The sequence below is a fragment of the Uloborus diversus genome, chromosome 8, assembly GCF_026930045.1.
Source record: "Uloborus diversus isolate 005 chromosome 8, Udiv.v.3.1, whole genome shotgun sequence".
NCBI classification, from domain to species: Eukaryota; Metazoa; Arthropoda; class Arachnida; order Araneae; family Uloboridae; genus Uloborus; species Uloborus diversus.
The window spans coordinates 27,629,778-27,652,407 of NC_072738.1; the positions used below are offsets into that span (position 1 = coordinate 27,629,778).

At 35.2% G+C, this 22,630-nt stretch overlaps 1 protein-coding gene across 1 annotated transcript in view; it reads left to right on the forward strand.

Moving 5' to 3' along the window:
* The window catches only part of LOC129227986 (acetylcholine receptor subunit alpha-like 1), a 175,677-nt gene that overhangs the window by 74,890 nt on the left and 78,157 nt on the right, over positions 1 to 22,630 (forward strand). The window lies entirely within an intron of this gene.

The window sequence follows — 22,630 nt, forward strand, 5'->3', positions numbered from 1 at the left end:
CTGCTCTTACATGAACAAAAAAAGAGAGTGTTTCCAAAGACATAATGTACAGTTACAAGTCTTATTCTCATAGGCGCCCAAATACAAAATTTTAAGGGGGGCTCAGATATTTTCCCCATAAGAACCAATTTCAGCACAGATTAGAGTTATTAGAATGACATTTTTAATAACTTATTAGAGTACAATTATTAGAGTACAATTATTAGAGAGAATTATAAACTAGATTCTTAGAGTACAATTATTAGAGTACAATTATTAGAGAGAATTATAAACTAGATTCGGTCATTTATAAAATGTAATTTCAATACGGTACTAAAATTTCCAAAAACTGCCAGTTTTCGTATTCTGCTCTTACATTACGAAAAAAAGAGAGCGTTTCCAAAGACATAATGTACAGTTACAAGTCTTATTCTCATAGGCGCCCAAATACAAAATTTTAAGGGGGGCTCAGATATTTTCCCCATAAGAACCAATTTCATCACAGATTAGAGTTATTAGAATGACATTTTTAATAACTTATTCATTAACGGCTGGAGTAGAAATGTTTAGACATTTTTGCCAAGAAAAAAGGTCTAAAAGCAAAAAGTTCTAATTTTTAAGAGTAGAGGGGGGGGGGGGGCTTGAACCTCCACTTGCCCTCCCCCTATATGGGCGCCCATGGTGATTCTTTTTTACGAAAGATCTCCGATTGTGGGGGGACTGAGATATATCATACTCATTTTTCCTTAGTGAACGTAGTTTCTCAAACGCGTGTACTAAGGCTCCTATATATCCTTTTCAAGGGGTTCTAGCGTGTACTAAATGCGGCTCAATTGGAACAAATGTGTTTTCTCTGCAGAAACATACGTTTTATGACTAATCTAGCTCCCCCCCCCCCCCCCCAAAAAAAAAAACTCATATGTTTTCGAATTGGGTTACACACGCACTTTTAAGCAATTATGAACTTCTAATTGTCCTCACTTGGCCAAAGTTGATGTTTCTCTTATGTTGACTACTGTTATCTAATGTTACCTACCAAGGTCTCCAATATTCTACCATGACCCGACGTTTATTTTTAATATTTATTCAGAGTGAAGTTTTCGTCGTCATAGTTTTAATCGTCTAAAGTTTTATTTTTTTCATTTTTTTTCAAGGCTTGACTCAGGCAGTCTTTACATTTAAAAAAAGGAAGAGGGGTTGTGTAAAATTACGTTTATTCCGGAAAAGAACAATACAGTAACGAAACAATACAGTAATCAAAACTTCCTCGACATACAAATTTTCCTGCAAAAAGTTTCCTGCATCGCTTCAAGTTGCATAAATGCGAACTGAAATGCTCACTGTTGTGAAAAACGTTTTTAGCTACCAGTGTGAAAATGTATTCAGATTTGTACTAAGCTAATATTTCCAGTGCCAGCCGTCAGTTGCAAGCTTGAAATGTCTTTGGCACTAAAAAAAAAAAGTTGTAATCCAAAATCTACGCTATGACCTCTCGTTCAATATTTATAAGCAAATAACTTGTTCTAGAACAGCAATCGGGTGAAAGATTTTCAGGGGGTTCACGAAGAAAGTATTGTAATGGCGGAGTTTTAACTTGCTGGTTTTTCTGTATAAGTCTCATGTTCAAGCGGTTTTAAGCAAATTTCGCTTCTTTTTTATTCATTTGTTTCTCGTACGTTCGATACTCTTGGCATGAAAATATTTGCATACTTGCTGTCATATTTTACAGTTAAAGAATTTAGTCTGTCATTTATTGCCACGGTTTTAGCGCTTTCATTGTGAATGATAGCCCTGAAGCATGCTGAAAAAGCTCTACTTATGAATACAACTAGCTGCGTTGCCCGGCTTTGCCCGATCCACCTAGAAAATACAAATTGCGTCAAGTGACGTGCATACAAAAATCAGGCGTAAATAAATGAAAAAAAAAAAACATCATGCAAAATTTTCCTTCTAGACAATGATGTTAGATATTAAAATACTTTTAAGAAATTAAAAAGAGAAAGATGGATTAAAAGGCGTAACCATGGAAACACAAAATAAAATAAGTTTAAGGAATTAAAATGCGAAAGAAAATGGTTAACAATTTGAATAGAAATGTGATTTTTTGAATTTGATTTAAAAAGGCTTGTAACTATTTTTCCTTTGGAGATAGAAGCTTAGTTTTCGACCAAAGGTCGAGAAAGACCTGAAGTAAAAAATATCGCTTTTTTCCAATGGTGTCAAAAAGAAAACTGTGGGACAACCCCTTCACTTTTTATTGATAGATTAAATGAAGAAAGTAGTGCCTAAATTTCAGCTAAGCTTTAACCAAATTCGAGCTAAAAACGTAAATAACTCCGCCGTAATCAAGGAAGAGCATTGACACAAATTGCGTAGAAAGCGGAAAGTTCTACTCTTTCTAACTGTATATAATATTAATAAGTGCAAGTAATTTTTCACCCCCATATTCGGGAATTTATGTGAAAATTGGACCTAAATTGGAATGGAAAAAGAACAATTCATCGAATTTTTTGCGAACTGGTCTGCAAACCTTCTCAGGACTTAAAGGAACAAACTGTGAAAATTTCAGCAAAATTAGCCGGGTAGTTCTCAAGTTTTGCGACTGATTTTTAGTTTCTTTTCCATTTGAGTCCGACGAAGAGCGATCGCTCTTCTCTTGTGTTGAGTCAAAAACGCATAGTAGTAAGATTACGCTGCTGTTTGTTGCTATAATTTTCAAACTACATAGACTACAATTTACTTTGAGCTTTATTATTCGAAAATAGAAAGAACGGCTAGCAACCCAAAAACACCACAAGAAGTATGAAAAATTAATTCCTTTAGAGAATTTTCGTGGGTGAAAGTGTGGCAGTGTGAGATTTACGCAGTAAAAAAATCAACGGAATTGAACCATCCAACTTAATTTGCGCAATATGTGAATAATGAATTTATGAAATTTGGGTAGAAAATTTCTCTTGTTGCCAGTGAGCTTAAAAATATTTGTTTTGTTAAAAATTACCTTTGGTGTAAAAATTACAGTGTATGCGTGCATTGAAAAATAGACGCCTCTAATATTTTTCAATATACGAATATTACTCCGCACTTTAGTATAATTACAAGAAAATTATTCATTAATCAAACGATTAATGTACGCAATTATATCTTTATCAAACAGCTATGCTCGTAGTTCTTTTCAAGAAGCCTAAAACCTAGAGATCTTTCTCATTTTACCGGAAGAAAAACAATTGTTTGGTTAATCTGAGACAGTTCCCTGAAAGGCATTATCAAAGATCATTCTTTTAATTGACTTATGATTTAGTGATTGTGATAAATGTACCCTTGGTTCAGAAAAATTTCAACCAAACTTTGAGACTTTTTGCTTCACAAATATGACATTTTCAAAACTTTTGTGGAAGTTGAGATTGAACCTCAAAACAGAATAATCACTGTGTTTATTTTTTGGTGAATTTGTTTTACATTCATTTTTTAACGATTATTTAAATTCTTATGAATAATTGTACTTCTGTATTTTGCAATTTTGTTTTCGTTCTTGCTATGACTATGGAGCAGCATTGAACTAAAAAATAAAAAAAAAAACTCCCAAATTAAATTGAATTGTCTAGGTGTGTGTGTGATTTTTTTCTTTTTTTTTGTTACTTATTACCTAGTACAAAAAAGGGTTCGCCAACTTCTTTCGGAATTTGGAAGGGGTTCGCAAGGGGGAAAAGGTTGGGAACCGCTGTTCTAGAACAACAAACAACACTTTTGTACAAAGCCGGTTGACTATTTGCTTTGTTTTGTTTCAATGGATATACCATGTTTCTTTAAAGTCAGCCTGGTAGATCTGGAGGTAAATGACTAAATATGAATGTTCTTTTAATTTTGCACACTAATGTATTTTTAAAGCTCAAACTAAATCTTCTGCTCAGTTTTACACAAACAACAGTTTGTTCCTGAAAATAAAAATAAATCGAAAATTTCAGAAATGATACCATCCGAAGAATATTATATTTCATTAAATTTATCGGCTTCACCTTCGATACGGTTAGGTCAAATTGAACAAGCTCCTAATCAGAGCGAATATTTCTCTGGCTTTCGTAACTTGTCTAAAAACTGCAGGCAAATGTAATGCTTGGTTCTTACTTGCAACACTGTCTTAGCCATGGGTGCAGTAATGAACTTTGGAGCTTATGGGGAGGTGGTTCACTGTCTTAGCCATGGCAGCAGTAATGAACTTTGGATCTTATGGGGAGGTGGTAAGTCATTATTTTAAGCCTTTTTAAGTTTTCCCTGAAGGTTTCAGACACAAGATTGGCTTTAATCAGAAAGATTCCAGAACACTTTCACGAAAGTTACTAAATTTTAGTGGAAAACGTTTCTGTTATTTCTGGAACACATTAATCACATTAGCTGCTCATTATTTTTCAAGAGCGTTTCTGAATTGTTTTTACAATGTAAGGAGAAGGTACGATTACTTTTCAAGAAGTTTTGCAAACTATTCCAACACAGATCTGAACCCCACAGCACTTCTTTTTTTCTCTCTTTACTCCCCAAAACGAGATAGCATTGTCAAGGTCACACCTCAACTAATCAGCGCCATAGTATAAGAATTCGCACTGTTGAACACAAAAAGACGCATGCGCTATGTTTTTTCCAAAAGCGGTCTCCCAATCCTAGATTCTTTCATATGAAAAAGAAACTGAACACTATCGCCTATACACGCCTATTTTACACCCTGCCTGTCTATAGAGTCGAAGTTCTGTATTTAATTCTCCTTGGGGACACGACTCGGTTCAATATTGAACCATGCACATGTGAACAGTGTTCAAATTGTTTTTTTTTTTTTTTTTTTGAGCAATCACGATTGCTTATTGTTCTTACTTGACTGTTTTTGGCGTCTTTTGATTTTTCTCACCGCCACCCTCTGCAGCATCACCGTCGACCGGGTCCTCACGATGCTGCTCCTGTAGCGAAAGCCGTCTCCAGGTTGCATCCATGTCCTACACACACGCGCATGCATACACAACTACACACACACACATGCACGCACACATATACACGCAAACACATACACACACATACACCTACACCTACACACACATACACACACAAATACATACAGACTCCTACACATACACACACAACTACCCATACACTCATGCCTGCACACACACATATGCCTACACACACATACACATACCCCCTACACACAAACACACATACCACCCACACACACACGCCTACATACACACACACACTCGTGATTGCGAAAAACATAATTTGCATTCAAGAAGACAAAATTCAAATTAATTTATCTTTTTCTTTTTACTTTTACTGTATACAAGACCAGATTCTGTCATTTATAAAATGTAATTTCAATACGATATTAGACTGTACTAGACTACCAGTTTATGTATACTGCTATAATTAAGGAATGGAAGAGTTTAGTCGGAGTGCTTTGAATTTTCGTTGTTCCTTCGCGTGAGGGCTCCTACTTAGTGGTCTGAATTATGTCATTATTATTAATTCTTAGCTGGAACCCCTATAAAGCCGACATTTTGGTTTCAAGACAACTTTGAAAGCCAACCCTGTTTCTAGCAGTTATAAATACGTTATAACATTTGCTGGTTGCTACGTCGTAAAACAATTGATGATCAGTTGAGTAAAATGTCTCTTAAAGAAAATCTAGAGAAATAACTTAGTTCACAAATTCAATAAAAAGGTTTCAGGAAATGTTTACTGTAATGAACGTCATTTCCACCCTTAATTTGTTTTTTAACTTGTATTAATTAAACCTCTTTCATTTGCGGAATAAAATAATCAGATATCAATCAGGAAACTCAGTTAAAGATTGGGCACCAGCTTTCTGCAACGAGACTTTTTTTATAAAAACTAATTTTGTGCCCCTGCAGTTTCAGAACCAAAATGTCAGATAAGTCAGCTCCCCTTATATAGTGGCCTTATTCTTAGCTAGATCGCTAATTGAACGTAGCTTCTGAAACGCCAGTGTTAAATACCGTTCGATTGAAACAATTGTGCTTTCTCTGTGTAAATTTTCTATTATTGACTGATCCAGGGACGTCCCCCCACCCCAACCACAAAAAAAAAAATCACGACATGCTTATTATCCTAACTTGAGCAAAGTTGATGTTGCTCTAATTTTTCAGATTACCACGACGACGATTGTTTTTAATATTTCTTTAGACACTGAAATTTTGGTAGTCATAGTTACAAATCGTCTGCGGACTTCCTTTTATAAAAAAGGAAGTATTGTATTTGCGAAAAAATTTTCACTCAAAAATCGGCCTTAGTTTCCATTTTGCTCACCCCCCGAATGAATGTTGAGATTTTTTTAGACCCAACCACACTATGGATATATGCCTAGGAACGTATAGACACCCGAAATATCCATTTTGACGATCCTCGAGTTAATTACAACGAGTTTTCTCGTGACATCCGTATGTACGTATGTATGTGCGTATGTGTGTATGTACGTATGTATCTCGCATAACGCAAAACCGATATGTCCTAGAAAGGTATCCTAGAAATTTGGTACGTAGACTCCTAGTGGAGTCTAGTTATGCACTTTCCCTTTTAGTTGCATTCGGGTGTTTCTAAAGGGGTCTTTTGCCCCTTTTTCGGGAGAAATCATTGTTAATTTTGATGTAAACTCAAGTGGTGTTATAATTTGGCGGACACTTGGCGATATATCGCCAGTATTTTGGTCGCCAACTTGACGACAAATTTGGCCGGTGTTTTTTTTTTTTTTTTTTTTTTTAATTTCTTTTTTTTTTTTTTAAATCTGTTTCAATTTGGCCACTGTTGGTGATATTTAGAGAGTAGACTATTGAATCACATTAAAATTGCCAGTAATGGGGAAATGACATAAAATTGGAGTAAAAGGAAGTCATGTGATGCACACATCAGCTCGTTTTATATAAATAGTCAAAATGTGGAGTGTTTAAGTATTTTTTCAGCGAAAGAAGATTTAACATCTTTCTGGGATTAAGCTCTTATTTTTCGGATCGAACCATTTTCCGTGTGGAGTAAAGAATTATATTTCTTCTTCGACTAAACATGGACCAGACCGTTGGGAATTTTCTTTGCAGGGAGCTATTTTTTTTTCTTTCAGAGACGAAAAAGAAACACCCTTTAAAAAAGAAATTTATTATTCACTGTATCAGAACCAGGGCTGTGGAGTCGGACTGATTTCGAGGTGACGGAGTCGAAGTCGGAGTCGTTAGAAAACAGATCGACTCCGACTCCGAGCTTCTCTTTTTTCTCAGACTCTCCTTGCATTTTTTTTTAAACTGACAACGAATTAGTTCGACTCCATGTATAAAGGTCTGCTAATAAGAAAATAACTGTCATTGGCGACCAGCTGGCTTGATTGTTGATCGAATTTTCTGCAATAGCTACCTACGCCGTCTTCTAGTTTGCTTGTTTTTTTTAAACTCTCTTTAACTAATAGCAACTGTCAACAAACGGTTTTGTTGCCTAATACTTTCTAATTAATCACTCTCAAATAAAAATAATAATGTATTTTTTACTTCTGTCTCAGTTTTAAAATAGTAAAATGAATGCATCCCATGAGCCAGTCGGGACCCGTAACTCGGAAGGAAGCTTCTGAGGGTGTTCGGTAAATTCAAATAAGCGTTGGCACGAAAGCGCGAATCCAAAGGATCCGATAAAATATGTGTTTTTTTAATTTAAAGACTTTGTCTTTAAACTTGGTTCTCACTAAAAAAAAAAATGAAATAAAATAAGTACATGATTTCTTGATGACAACATTCAATAATCGCAGTTAATCTTAAAGTCTTCATATCAGGATTAATTCTAAAGCTGTCAATAAAATTAAAATTAAAAATTGAGCGAAAAAGAAATAAACCTATTCGAGAAAAACTGTAAACCGAAGCATATTGTGTAAAATTTGCTCCAGACGTACATACCCGGCCTCTCTCCGCAGTATAGTGTCTTATTTTCGTTGAAATTTTATAGATGAAATATAATTTAAAATTTATTGGGAAATTTTTTCGGAATTAAAGTATATAAAGTATATATTGTTTATTAACTCATAAATTAACTTGGGGTGTCACCCACCAGATGGGTGACATCCGGGGTGGACCGCCCCCTCTCAAGCAAGGTTTTTTTGACTAAGCAAAAAAGCTTTTGTTCTCTCAGGTTAAACAGCTTTCAAAAATTGAAAGCACACGATGTGATCAACATATATTTGTTCAACATTAAAAGGGAGCTAATTAATACTCTTCATTTTTCATATAAGATTTTTTAGTAACTTTTAAGTAGCTCACTTTAAAAATCGCAACTATTGGAAAATTCGATTTTCAAATTAAATTCCTAACGTTGAATGCATTTTAGGTTTACAATAAAATGTAACGCAAAACTTACTTAAAAAGGAATTAAAATTTAATCTTTGTTTAGGGTTTTTTTCCCTTTCCCATAAGGGGGAGGGGAATCGAAAAAATAAATGAATAAATAAAAAAATGAAGTCGGAATCAAAGTCGGAGTAGTATGTTTCAAAACCTACGAGTCGGAGTAGGAGTCGAATTCGACCATTTTGCTTCCGACTCCGTAGTTCTGATCAGAACATCTTAAATCATACGTATCACGTCAGAGAGATAATAATACAGGTTCCTAATTTCTATAAATGGAGAAAACACTTGTACCAAGTATCCGAGGCTCAATAAAACAAAAATCTACTGTATTTCAATTATTCAGAGCTAATACTTTTTTAATATTTTAACAGTGCAACGAAACAATATTTCCAATATCAATGTATGTATTTTCATGTCAATTATGTATTTTCTGTAGAATAATTGGACGAGGAGGCCTATTTAGAAACACAATAACTATTTTATTTCCAAGACGAAACACCATCGCCATTCCGGAACATGTCACACGGAAATCGAATCATTTCAAGCTGGCATACCTTTCGAGCTCGAGTTGAGTTGAGTTGCAACACAACATTCAAAGCAATTATTACGAAAAATGAAATACGAGGAGTAATAAATTATATATACACAACCCTTTTTTTTAATATTTTAACAAAGCAACGAAACAATTTTCCAATATCAATGAATGGAAGGTTTATTTTTAGTTACAAGCACTTATTTTGCATTTGTTCTCTTAAGAAACATGAAACGGATCTAGTGAAAATAATTAGAAGTAAACTAAACAATCGAACTTGTTCTACCAATTAAAATAGTTGTTCGCACTTTCACTCAACGCAGAAAACATTCCTCGAAAAAAATTCTTCAACTCGTTAATAAAGTTATCTTAAATGAGTGCTGACGACCCGCCTGAAGTGTTAATAGGCTACGCACGATTGCTTAAGTGATTGCGTTGATTGAGCGTTACACGATCAATATTTTTTCCCCTTTCGATGGAGTACATTTCCATAAATAATGAACAGCATTAATCTGAACAAGTATTCAGGGTTTTTTTTCAGCAGTGGAACACTTTATGATATGCAGTTAGATGAGAATTTCGTTAAAAAAAAAAAAAAAAAAGAGAGAGAGAGAGAGAGAGAATTTTAGTAAATTTTCCATACAATCTTGCTAAATTATGGAATTAATTTTGTCTTCGCAACTTATTCGCATTGCGCTATATCCCCTAAAACTTTCAAATTAATTCGGATCTTTTAGTGACATAGAGTCAGTTTAATACAATACAGTAGTAGAACTCCAATTATTTGAATCAACTGGGACTGAACCCCGTTCAGAAAATGAAAAAAATGGATAGTTGGATTTGTTCTGGAAAAATATCTATTTTAATCAATTGCTATTTAAATTAATTGCTATTTTATAGCATTCCTAGTATTTAAAGTTTTCTTATCAAATATGGAAGGAAAGGAGATCAACACCAAGGACGGATCCAGAAAGTTTTCAAGGAGGGCAATTGATTTTTTAACTGACTTCTTATTACGTATCTGATTTTATACATGGTTGCCGGGGGAGGCACGGTATTTTTATGCAAAAAAACTATAGTATTCAGATTTAACCAAGAAGGTCTTCGAAAATATTCCTTTCTTTTTCAGCTGAAAGAGGTATTCTAAAATTTCATTTTAGAACTTCTGTTTCGTAATAATTTCAGGAGAATATTTCGAAAGTACCTTTCTCTATCATCAGCGAGGGTCGTCTAAAATTACACTCTTTGAAATTTCAGTTTCAAAAAATTACCAGAGTCACTGAACCCGTCCCTTCCCTTAACTTTGCCCGAAGTTTCGGCAATCTCTTCTTTATAACTTGATTTTTTGCAAAATGCTTGGCAAAATGCTTTCAAACTTCTGATCCTCCGAAAATCGCCAAACAAGAGCGTCTATAATAGTCTTTTTGAACCTTCAACTCCTAAAAGTTTATGGAAGGGAGATTCGAACTCCATTCCATTTCTTAACATCATCAAAAACAGTCCACATTTACATTTTAGGACTTCAATTCAGAAAAATTACCAATGAACGGTCCCTCAAAGGAGGGGCGATCGGCCCCATCACCCCTCCCCGTCTTTGAGCAACACCAATCTGCTGTCTTCGTCCCTCTGTTTTCTTAGAGTGAAACAGAATCAAACGTGCGGTTCAAAGCTGATGAAATCTGAATATCAACTAATGTTTCATACTCCAGCATGGATCATTTCATACTCCAGCATATCGTATCTCTATTGATAAATAGATTTTGTAATTTCGATGTATGGTCGAAGTCGTTATGAGAGTATGGGAAGTATTCCGAGAGGATTTCATAAGGTTTCTAAAATGATCAGTAATATTTTTTTCAAATATCATGAAATGATTTCACTGCGTTTTCTTCATGGGGCTAGTTGCTTACAGAAATTCCCTTTAAGAAAGGAAAACTTTCTACGTTGTGTTGTTTCAGCCAGGGAATACAAATAGTCAGCTTTCTTTTTAATGCTCTGCTATTTTATCTCTTACAGTAAATGTTGTAACCGTTTTTCATTGCTTGCAAATAGTGACTTCGTTCAATTTATCAAAAAAGTCTGCGAGATAACCTGATTTTATCAGCCGTCGCTCCTTATGCAAAATACTGAAAAGTGGTGTCTTTTGCTTCATCTTGAAACAGTTCGTCTGGAAGTTCGCGCGATCTTTCAAAAACGTTTGTTTTGGGTAGCCAGCATATACTCATATCTTCACAAATCTTGCTCAACCGTTTTAAAAGGAGGGAACAAAACTTCCTACTTCTGAAGCTTTGTCAAGAGCATTCGTAAGTCAAATGGAATTTTTTGTTATGATGTCATGGCGTTACAAAAAAAAAAAAAAAAAAAAAAAAAAACCTTGACAATTACTACCACAATCTGGTTCTACACTTCAAGTCCTTTGTATTGTTTCTTAAGTTTTTTCTTGAACTGTTGCAAAAAAATAATGAACTTATGCAACAACTAACTCGTGGTGAAACCTTTTCATCTTTCGGCGGAACCCTAGGGTATCGTAGGACAAATTTTGTAAAACGCTGGTTTACGGCACACGCCAAATCACGTCCAATTCGTTTGCATGCATGCTTGTTGTATATGAGCTCCAGATATGGCAATTAACTATTTTATTTTCCAAAGAGAAACATTACAAGAAAAAGGGAAGCTTTATATTGAGACTTATTTTTTTCTATTGTATTCAGGGTTGCCAGATTTAGGAACAGTAAATACGGGACAGGCTTTTAAGAGTGAAAAGGGAGTTGGTGGGGTAATCTTTTTGTGGTTGAGGGCAATTACTGGTTGTGGTGTATTTTTAAGGGGTGATAAACAATCATGTTTCAATAGCTTTTGAAAAATTCCTCTCAGTATGTTTATTTGGGGCCGTGGTAGCGCGATCGGTAGAGTGTCGGATTCGGGGCCGGAATGTCCTGAGTTCGAACCTCGATGGTCGAAGACTCACCGTCGTCATTAAAGGGGACTGGGCGACGTTAAATATGCTCGTGGTCTCAATGTCCTCCAAGTGAAAGGATACCTCTGGGGGTGCTAGCTCCAGGTAGCTATTAGCTCCTGGACTAGTTCTAAATTCACATTAACTGTTCGATCCGGTGATGGTGCTGCCATCTATCGGTATATAAAAAATAATGGAGGCAAGGCACTTAGTATGCAGTCCTCGACATAAATACAGTTGTAGTCAGTTGTGACTCTGAATAGGAATAGGAATAGTATGTTTATTTGTGAGTACACTTTTGGAGGAACTCTAACTCAAAGAATAAATCAAGCAATAGAACGAAGTTCAGTATAAAGACCAACGTTGATAGGAACAGGTGCTAATTAGTTTAGTCAAATTTTTTGTTTTACTTATTTTTTGTATTATAAAATATTTTTATTAGCTAGAATACGGGACCTAAGCCGTCCCGTATGGAAGTTCCCCGGGACGCGGGACAATTTTTCAAAATACGGGACTGTCCCTTGAAATCCGGGATGTCTGACAACCCTGATTGTATTACCATGCTTTGGCTACCAGTCTTGTTTATGATATATCTCTAATATATAAACACGAAATGACCTTGGGTGTTTCTGCCTGAAGTACCCACTACACATTGTTACGAAAGGCTTCCTAATACAGTGGGAACTAAAATAAACTCGACGTTAAATCCCGGTTATCACAAATTTGCCATTTCAACTGCGCTTGCGCGCGGACTTTGCTGATTTCAAAACTCTTGCTCAAACTAATGAAAAACATTTAAATTTGTTAATATGCGATAAGAACAGATAAAAATTCGAAATTACAAAGCTTTCTTTGATTTAGTTTTTACGCCTCGGTAAAGATCGAGTTTTGCGTCTTAATTATTAATGGATTCGGAGTCTGATTTTTCTATCAAACAAAGGCCTTTTCAGGGCCAAATTTTTAACCTCAGAAGAGCGTATCGATTTGCAGCATCATTTCCAATACAAAGCCGAACCCTCAACATAAATACAAATGTATAATACTAAGCTGTTTACGCCTAACGTAAAATATCCGCAAAAGACGGATATTTGTAATATTCCGATCATTTTTGAAGTACGTAACGTGTTTTACGTTTACGTCAAATAAATATTTATATTGAAGTGTCATTTTTCTCTTTTCTTTATAAAGATTATCAGTTATTCATATCCGTAGTTTCAGATAATGTATCCCGAAATCGCTGTGAAAATATTCTAATCGCGCATTCATTAATTTGTTGGGACTCTAGCACAGCCTAAATATAAACAAGCAACGCGAAATCTTAAAACAGAAAGCCCAAAAAGCTAAGTCCGTGCGTAAGCGCAGTTGAAATGGCAAATTTGTGATGACCGGGATTTAACGTCTAGTCTAAAATAATGTCTGTAAGCACTAGATACTTGTTGAGGATACTGATGCGAATCCGTTTTTAAACGGCTGACTGAAGTGTTTCGTAAATAAAGCTAATAGATGCTGCTACTTATGGAACAACTATTTATTTTGTAACGTGACCATTCACTCGTTCATGAAATAAGGTAGAGGGGAACACTTCCCACGCCTGCTTAAATATCTATTTTTGGTTCTATTTCCCTGCGCAGTCACACTGATTTTGGGGAAAGGGGTCGGAGTCGAAGGCTTTGAAAATGTCGGAGTCGGAGCCGTAGTCGGTCATTTCCTCCGACTCCGCAGCCCTGCTTGTAAGTACGCTTGACAAGTAAAAGCGTTGGCTTTCCGTTTGATTAATTAAAAGCTCTCTCTTTCTCAAAAAAGAGTTTTTTTTCTTCCTTCCATTTTCAACATACATTCAATAATTGAAGTAGACACTTCTTTTGGAGAAAATAAAAACTGTACGAATGGGGTCCGGTTCTAATTAATTCGGATAGTTGGAGTTCTACTGTAATTTCAAACTTCGTTGCGACTGGTCCAAGCACGTAAAGGTGTTCATCAAAAAATCCGTAGGGTGAAGCCTCCAACTGGGTAACTACACTTCAGTGCTTGGCATTCCTCATCAAGGAAAACGCAACAAATGTATTGTTTCTTCACAATTTTTGTAGAATGTGAAGACATGCTTTAAATGTTATAAAACTTCCATTTCTACATTTTAATTCCGTTAATTTTGACATCTAGAGTAGGGCAGTAATAAGTTTCGTAGACTATACTGCCGTGTGCAAGTAAAGGGCAGTAAATGCATTTTTTTTCATTTTTTTGCATTATTGTCATCTATAGTACGTTACTTTTATTGTACAAGCTGGCTTATTAATTTCCGCTGAAAAAAAGGTGCCAAAAAACGTCTAATTCTAACATTTTCCTATTGTGAGTATTGAATCTACCACACATTTCTTCAAATATCTCGAAAACTCATTTCTGCAGATACTGCCGTTTACCTGCACACGGCAATATAGGAAATCAGCCAGTCTTTTACAGGTATACAGGGTGTCCTGTAAAAGACTGACTGATTTCAAAAATTTATAACAGGAAAACGGTTAATGATAAAAAAAAATGTTTCTTACACGAAATTCATGTGGTGGGCCAAATATGCCCCCCCCCCCAGTTCCAAATTTTAGTTGAAATTTTTTCTAATAGATGGCGCTGAAGATAGTAAACACGTAAATAAAAAAAAAGATAGAAAATTCCATCATAATTTTTCGAAATTTATGAACAAAAGAACAAAACAATATTTCAAATAATCGTCGACTGTAATCCCATGTCGGGGAAAAATATGTCGGAGGAAAAATCGGTGAATTTCAATTCTTTGTTTTGACTTACCGGTTTACTATGTGCAGCGCCATCTATTGAAAGATTTTTAACTAAAATTTGGAAGACTGAGGGGAAAAGTTTAGCGCCCATCACATGAATTTTCTGCAAGAATTTGTTTTTTTATCATTAACCGTTCTCCTGTTATAAATTTCTGAAAACAGTCAGTCTTTTTCAGGGCACCCTGTAAGTATTTGACTTCTTTCGAACAAAATATTTAACAAAAGAGATACTATTTGCTCCCGTAACAATGCCAAGCTTCGACTGATTAGTGAATCTCTGCAGAACCTCAAAAACTCGAAATCCGAAAGCACATTTAAAAACTCTCCCAGACGAAATATCTGATTGTTTTAAATGAGTTTCAGTCTGTTTGTTTTCTAACGGAAGTTAAGACAACAATATTTGTGTGAAGTTTGAATTTTTCCAGAGTTCATTCAATTTTCTTCGTTAATTACTGTGTAATAGTCCCTCACAAAATACAAAAAGTGCAGCAAATATTTTTCATTTTTCCTTCATGTTCAGTAAACAATGAGAGCTAATTTTGTTAAAAAACTGTTATTACACATTGTAGCGGTATGTACTGTATTTTACCTTATGTACGCACATTTTGTATAACCTCTTTATGTGACGAAATGAAATATTATTTCCCTAAACGGTATTTTTTTGGTTATTTCCAAAAATCAGAACAATTTGAAAACCTGAACTACCTAAGATCACAATTAGTTAGGATTTTTTTACTTTTAACTGTAATTCCTTTTCAATAGCGAGTGCCACCTATCGGACAACTAACTAACAATAAGGGAAGGCAGCTGTATTCGCAGGCAATATCATAATTCTTTAAGTACACGCACTGTCTGATTGTTTCCGTGAAATGTTTCGGGATTTCACCGGTTTTCATCAACTTCCTGTGAAAATCAAGTATATTTTTGTCAAAAAATTTCTTGAATTGCAACAAGTTGCACGAATTGAATTGAACTCGTGAATTAAAGGCAACGCTTGGGTATTGAGCATTACGTTACCACCCCTAAGCCAGGGCTAAAGCAGAACTACATGCAATTTACCACCACAGCCCGGTTTTCATATTCAGAGACTGCAGTCGAACCGCACCATGCTGCGCACTTTCGCTGGGTGTGATAATTTCACTTCATCTACCAGTTTGTTTGATAACCAACGTCAATAAGATGTCATCTGCCTCCAATTCGGTTGCTCAATGATTCTGGCTGAGTACTTGTACAGAGAACGGAATTGCAATCTAAGGATATAAGAAGTGAGTTGGGCTAAGTTGGGGGAGCCTTAAGTTGGGCAATACCGTTCCCGTTATAGCGTGTCCTGTAAGTCACAGAAAGTTAAGGCTTCTAGCTTTCTCTCAAACCAAGTTCAGAGCTTCAGTAACGGGTGTTGGGACTGGTCTGTTCTTCTGCTCAACTTTCAAGGGGGACTTCCGTACCCCAGATATATTATTTCTTTAACAATGTTCTTTAAAATTTTGATTGCGAATATTCTCTGTTATCCCTTGCTATTCTAAAATGTGTTTATCTTTCCGTCCATGTTTTAAAATGTTAATTCTTAAAGTATCAATTTCCGCTTAAAAAATGTATTATTTAACTAGTTAGTTTTCGACCCTTATTAAATTGGCAGGATGAATATAAGTGCTATTTTGCGATTACCAATCTCATATTTTTACAGCTAATAATCTGCGGCTAGATACTGTGTTACCTTACATATAACGTGGCAGAAATTATCTCTCTGTTGATAGTGTTTATTACTAACTAGAAAGTCGCCCGTCAAGGTATGACGGGTGAAAATTGCTTCTACATTTGAACGAAGCCATTGCCTGTTTGGTGATATTTCGACAGTTGAAATGATAACCCTAACTCCATTGGATGAACCCTAAACTCCAGTGGATAGCGTTCATTTTCAACCATTTTTTCGTTTCTTCATTTCCTTGAAATGACAGTTTTATCAGTAAAACAGTTAAGTGACCGGATCGAGTTCAGCCTTGTCACAATAAAGCCTTTCCCTGCATGTTAAACATTACCAAAACATATTATCAAATGATCATGACGTAGCGCGAGTTTCAGTGTTGAAACACGCGGGTTACTCGATTAACGGCTATTATTTATGTGAGGATGGCTGTTTAAGAAATAATTACTGATAATGTGAGCATTTGATGCCCTGACACTATTCATAATGTGTCTCTTCAATATATAATTGCTACAAAGGTTTCGTAAAAACCATTTTGCATATAGTACAAAAGGAACTTAATAAAAACAGAGAATCAAACATTCAGAATTTGTATTACTCTAAGTCTAGTTGATTTATTGTTCTCTTATTATTTTTTTACTATACACATTATCATTTCAGCTCCCAGTTTTTTTTTTTTTTTTTTTGGTACATCTTATATTTATATACAAATATGCTACTTATAATACTTTTTTCACGATAGAATTGATCTGCGTCATGCAAATCTCTTTTGACATGTTAAAGGAGACTAAAAAACAAGCAGCGTACGGAACATGACTTCGTTAACTTGTACTACTCGCGCCTAACCTTGACCGCATGCCTTGTGCGCATGCGTATGGTATATGTGTTTGAACTGTGGGAGGTAAATCTATCCCACTTCTTTATTTCAAGAAAATCTTCGATCTCGGGGTTGTTTCGAGCATTCGAAAATACGATACTATAGTCGCTAGTTGCTACTTTTTACAGGTACCTGAGGAGAAGTTGGACAAAACGGAACTTAGAGCAAATTTGGCCACTTATTCAAAGATTTGTTAGATTTAATGATACGAGTAGGTAATTTATTGGGAAATGTTTTTTCTGTGAACAACTGCATTTTCATATCCCACTTGTTGGGCACCTACAGTGGTGGTAAAAAAAATTACATCACTCGCGCCGCAAAAGAGAGGAATATCATCCCGACTGCATTCAACACACATTCAAGCGTCCCGTATCATAGATGATTTGGGGGTATTTCTGATCAAGGAGTTGGTAGGCTTCACTTTGTGCAATTAACAGTAAACGCTCAGGTGTATATTGGCATTTTGGAGGAGAAATTGCTTCCTACTATCCGGGATCACTTTACTTCAGTTCCAAACGTCATTTTCCAGGATGATTCTGCTCCGTGTCATAGGGCAAAACCGGTAAGTAACAATTTAAAAACCTTTATACTGCCATTAGACTTAAATTGACATGGGGTTAAGTATTTTTTTTTCTCTAAACTCACACCCAGGTTCAGAAATTTAAAAATGAGCATGGGGTCGGCAGTTTGCCTTGGCACAAAAAAAAGGCCCCGATCTATGTAAACAACTATCGGATTCCTGCTGTTAGATGTTTATTTCGTAAGTTTTACAGAATTGCACATATATTCATCGTTAATCGGTCGACCAAAACTTCTCACATAATCCAATTATTGTGAAAATGAGATGGTTATGCAATTTTTTTTACCACCACTGTAAGGTCGCTAGTTGCTACTTTTAAAAGGTACCTGAGGAGGATTTGAACAAATCGATATTTGCAGCAAATTTGGTCATTTATTCAAAGAGTTCTTAGATTTAATGATACGAATAGGTAATTTATTGGGAAATGTTTTTCTGTGAACAACTGCATTTTCATGTCCCACTTGCAGAGCAACTATTTCGGTCACAGCCTATTTCATAAATTTCCCCAAAAATTATTTTATGTAATGCATTTAAATCTTATTATCTAAAATGTATTCATGAAGTGTTTTTTGATTCATAACTTGATGTATTATTCAAGCTACTGTCTACTTTTCATCATTGAACATTTTTGGAGTAATAATGAATTCAAAAATAAATATCTTGGAATGAATGTTACTAAATTAAAAGTCAGCCAGCAAAAACGAACTTATTGGAGTAAGTGAGCAAAACAATATTTTCCATGAAGTTAAATAAATATCTTTTTGCTTGAAAAGTAAAATAATATAAAACAACGTTCAAATGCATAGAAATTGCAGATTACTGCATACAAGTATTTCGGGGTTACGAGAAACTAGTTTTTCTATTCAAAATAAGCGAGCTTGTGGATGAGAAGACATCTGACAAAAGCAAAGAGGCTTAATAGTATTGGGGCTATGTAATCTAGCCCCAATCGAATTCTTTCTTGCCCTTGTTGCGTACCTGTAAGAAAGCTCTTGCTCATTGTTTGCCTTCCTATTGGTTCTTTTTTGGTTCATAATTTTCTTCATTAATGGTCGGTTAATCTGCTAATTTTCCTTTTTAAGCTGCTTGCTTGTCTGCCTCTTTGCTTTTGTCGGATGTCTTTTAATCCTTAATCTCACTTATTTTTCATTGAAGAAGTGTTTCCCTGTATCCCGGAAACACGAGTATGCAGTTATCTGCCATTTTATTTGCAATTAAACGTTGTTTATACCTTATTTTAATGTAATCCTTGTTTGCGTCAGATCATTCTTCTTATGAGTCATGGAACCATGACGTATTAGGACTTTAAAAAACAACCAACCATAATACAATGCAAATCTACTCACACTTTTTGAAAGCGTTTCAAACACAGACACTAGTGTAATTTTTAGAACACCCTGAAACAATTTTCAAAACACTCCTAAGAACACGAATTTGGTTCAGCGAACTTTTTAACCCTTTTCGTCAGATCATTCTTCTTATGAGTCATACAACCATGACGTATTAGGACTTTAAATAACCACCAATCATAATACACTGCAAATCTACTCACGCTTTTTGGAAGCATATTAAACACAGACACTAGTTTCCTTTTTTAGAACACTTTGAAACTATTTTCCAAACACTCCTAAGAACACGAATTTGGTTTAGCGAACTTTTTAACCTTTTTCGGAATGCTTTTGAGAGCATTTTATAAAGACTGACACAGTCCCCTTCTTTTAGAAACTTTGTAACACGCTTTTTACAGCCCTAATACAGTTCTCCTTTGATTATACCAGTGATTTTTGCTGTTAACTTTACTGAAACTCCTACGGGGAATAGACGGTTTTGACCATGGACGGCCGCCTCTTTTGACAACAATCGCAACGTCAGTCGACGGCGCTTCATGGCAACAAAATTTCTACAAGGGTTGCCCAAATGAAAAGTGGACAAGTTAAATAAAAATATAACTTTTAATGCAAATCAAAAGGAATCGTCATGGGCGTTGAAGCACAGGTCCCAGCGTTGCAGCAGCAGGTCAAGCCCTTCGTTGTAGGAAGATCGGGGTTGATTCCCAAGGAAGTCCTGCACGGCTTCCTTCACTTTATCGTCGGAATGAAAACGTTTCTCTTGTAATTCTGTTTTAAGTGGCCTGAACATGTGGAAGTCACAGATTGACAAGTTCGGACTATACGGGAGTGCTCCAAAACTTCCCAACGGAAAATTTGTTTAGGGTCGTCTGGGTTTCCTGGGATGATGTTTGTGGATGACAGTATGAACCGTTCCTTTACTCAGGTTGAGTTTGTCACTGATTTCACGGGAATAATCCCTCGATTCGTTCGAATCATTTCATTAGCGAAGGCAATGGAATCATTGGTGATCACGATGTTTGCTTGGCCCGGTCTCGGCAGAACTGATGTCGTTTGCAGCCCTTAACTGTACTACCGCACTTTCCGATCTGGACGTATCGATGGATAGCACGACTTTCCTTTTGTACGATTTCCTCTACTGCAAACAGGTTTAACCGCTAAACGGCATTTGCGATGCACACCTCATACCACCGTTTATATACTTGTGCAGTGACGCTCTACTTGAATCATTCGCTCTGATGTTATTGCATTTGTTCACTTTTTATTTGGGCAACCCTTATAGTAGCATCATGTTGAGGACGTATACTGCCGTAGGCAGGTAAAGGGCGGTAACTGCGAATTTTTCCTTTTGCATTTTTTTGCATTTTTGTCATCTGTTGTACGTTAGCTTTATTGTACAGTCATAGAAAAAAAACCGAAACACTCGATCGTATTCAAAGACTATTGACACTAGAGACACGTGTGAGCTGTCATTGTTTCAGGAATAAAAAGTTCTACATAATTATGTTAACAAATTGTCGTTAAGGGGTCGTCTTCATATTAAAACGAGCATCAACTTCAAATTTTTCAATGAGAACCCCCTTTTTTTATCACATATTTGTGATCAGCACCCTTTTTTTACTTTGTACGCAAAGTTTTCTTTAATTCAATTCAGCCGTTACTTCAGAATCGAGTTTTGAAAAATTCCTCTCGTAATGTTAAAACGTATTTTGATATTTTTACTCATAACACAAAAACTAGATTGGGCACGGCAAAGATTGTTTTTTTATATCAAAATATGAATCGACCCAATAATAAAAACGTCCTTTACAACACCTAGAATGTAATTTTAGTTTTTTATGAATTATTTTAATATTTTTTGAAAAAAATATGATCTGAAACCATATTAAATTTTAACAGAAAAACAATCTAGACGAGCTTTTATGCGGGAATCTAAAATTTGAGCTCAAAATATTCAATAGTTTTTGCACTATGCTTAAAACTTCATTTTTTCTCACTTTAGGGGACCGTATACTATTTTAAAACAGAAATTATGAAAGTTGGTTTCCTCGTAAAAAATGAAAAAAAAAATGTTCACCAAAAAAAGCAAACCAATTATAACGTGGATTTTCTACATAAGAGTTACGTCTATGAATTTTTTAAATGCATAAATTTATTCGTTGTCTCTGCAGAAGAATAACACAATATTGCAATCGTCAGTTTTTTGTGGATATCATTCAAACGTCAATGTGTAAATAATGCGAAACACTACTTCATTGTTGATTAAAGAATATTTTATAGAACTTTTTTATTTAAAAGCTACACTAAAATACTTCTGTTTTTTTTTTTTTTTTTTTTTTTTTTTTTTTTTTTTTTTTGAGCAATCACGATTGCTTATTGCTTTCATTTGACTGTATTTTTCGTTCCTTTGATTTTTCCCACCAGCAACCTCCACAGCATCACCGTCGACCGGGTCCTCACGATACTGCAGCTCTAGCGAAAACCGTCTCCAGGTTTCGTCAATATCCTACACTTACACGCATACATACACGCACCTACAGACATATACATATATACACCTACACGCACATACATACACCTACACACATACACAAACACATACACACACACCTACACATTCCCATACACACAACTACCCACACACTCATGCCTGCACACAGACACAAACACACGTGCTAATACACACACACATACCCCCCACACACAAACATACACGCCTACATACACACTCTCGTGATTGCAAAAAACATAATTTGAATTCAAGATGACAAAATTCAAATTATTATTATTATTATTATTATTATTATTTTTTTGCAATAGACAGTGTAGAATTAATGGCTCTTCCCGGTAATAATTTGCTAAAAGGAAAAATTATCGCCTTGTCTAAATCGGGAAAAAGCACCCGAAAAATAGCCGACAGTGTTAAGTTTCGCCTTTAACAGTATCCAGATGAGTCAATAGGTAATATTTGCTCTTAGATAAGTTTACTGGTTTTTAGGAATTATTATTATTATTATTTGTAAAGTGTTTTAATAATTTTCAGTGTGGTAGGAGAGGAAATTTTAGTAGCAGTAGAGGGCCCGCGTGCTTTGAGCCTCATTCTGCACGAAGGTAGTAGTTGCAGCTAATTGTGAACTTTTTTTTTTTTTTTTTTTTTTTTTGACTTCGTCAAAAATTTAACAAAACATTAATTTGCGTGTTAGATTAAGTTGAGTTTTTGTCTATTCTTAATTATAATTTAAATACTTTTTTTTTCTATTTATTTTCTCGGTCACTGTCTGTGCATTTCACATTAAAACTATTCTTGCAAGACAAAGATAAAATTTCAATTTTTTTAATAACGTGGAAAAATATCAACAAAAAAAAGAGTTGTAAAAAATTATTGTTATCAACTACTAGATGCCTATCTTATTAAATGCATGTTTTTCAGAATTTAATATCTGAATATTCGTCTCCAACTTTATGACACTGACACTCTAATTCAACTTTCTGGT